The following is a 1647-nucleotide window of genomic DNA, read 5'->3' as shown; positions in this document are numbered from 1 at the left end:
GGGTCTGAGGGAGGAGGGGCTGGGGGCCTGGACCCGGGTCTGAGGGAGGAGGGGCTGGGGGCTGGTTTTCTAGGTCTGAGGGAGGAGGGGCTGGGGTTTGGACCCCTGGGTCTGAGGGAGGAGGAGGGGCTGGAGGCCTGGACTCCTGGGTCAGAGGGAGGAGGGGCTGTACCTTGAGCATGCGGGCGGCCACAGACACAATCTGGGGGAAGTATGCAATATGGCGGAACTTCTCCTGCATGTCACATAGGAACAGGATGGATGATCCAGGGAGGACTCGGCCCAGGCTGGGCCTCGCAGCCGCCATGTCCTGGGGATGGGCAGAGGAGCTGAGGCGGCAGGGTCAGGTGGCCAAGGAGCTTCTCTGCATATCCAGGGTCCATGCACTTAGACCCCTGACAGTCCCACACGGTGCTTTGGAAACCATCCTCCCACCTGCAGGCCTTTGTGTCTGCAGTTCCCCTGGGCCTGGAATTTCTTTCTTTCTTAATATATCCTACTCAGCCAGGAGATCACTATCCCGAGAAGCCTTCTGTGACCTTGACCACCTGGTGCTCCCAGGCTTACTCTTCCAGGGGCCCTGGGAAGTCTTTTCCTTCTGTCAAGGTCACCCTCTCTCCTGCCACATTGTAGGCTCCAATGGTGACCCTCACCATGCCCTCGGGGGAGAAACTGAGGCATGAAGTGACCCACCCAAGGACCCACAGCAGCTAACAGGGAGCAGACGTGATTCCTGAGTAAAAAAGAGCCTGGCTGGAGAGGCAGTGCTGAGTTCCTTCAGGTTGGACTCCCCCCACTCAGCCTCTGAGACTCAGTTTACCCATGTGTACAATGTAGAGGCTGCACGTGCCTACGGGTCCTAGAAGAAAGGCGGGGGTACCTGCACAGGGGAGTAGAAAGTTGTAGAAAGGAGTGAAGTGCTGCGATGTGCTACATCATGGATGAACCTGGGAGTCGCTGTGCTCAGTGAGAGAGGCCAGTCACTGAAGACCCCGTGCTGCGGCAGCGTGTGTATATGAACTGACCACAGGGATCAAGTCCAGAGGCGGGAAGCGGACTGGTGGTTGCCGGGGGCTGGGGGTGGGGGAGCAATGAGGACTGACTGCCTAATGTGTGCAGTTTCCGTCTGGGGTGATGAACACATTCTGGAACTACATGGCGGCCACATTTACGCAACGTCATGCATGTTTGTAAAGGCCACTTCATGGTACGCTTAAAAATGGTTGAAATGGGGCACCTGGGTGGCTCAGTGGGTGAAGGATCTGCCTTAGGCTCAGGTCATGATCTCAGGGTCCTGGGATCGAGCCCCGCATTGGACTCCCTGCTCAGTGGGGAGCCTGCTTCTCCCTCTGCCTCTGCCTGCTGTCCCCCTTGCCTGTGCTCTCCCCCTCTCTCTGTCAAATAGGTAGGTAAAATCTTTTTTAAAAAATGGTTGAAATGGTAAATTCCATTACGTGTACTTTAGCACAATTTAAAAGAGAGAGAGAGAGACAGAAAGAAGGGGTGGGGCTCGTGGCACCACCTGCCCAGCAGCCCTTTTACAGGGAGGCCACTGAGACCCTGAGAAGTCCACGACTTGCTGAGGTCCCACAGGACTAGAGGACGGCAAGCCTCCCAGTCAGAGCGGCTCCGTCTGCAGCACCTGGG

Source organism: Ailuropoda melanoleuca, chromosome 12, assembly GCF_002007445.2.
Source record: "Ailuropoda melanoleuca isolate Jingjing chromosome 12, ASM200744v2, whole genome shotgun sequence".
Lineage (NCBI taxonomy): Eukaryota > Metazoa > Chordata > Mammalia > Carnivora > Ursidae > Ailuropoda > Ailuropoda melanoleuca.
The sequence above is the reverse complement of the archived record's forward strand: the minus strand, read 5'-3'. Positions refer to the sequence as shown.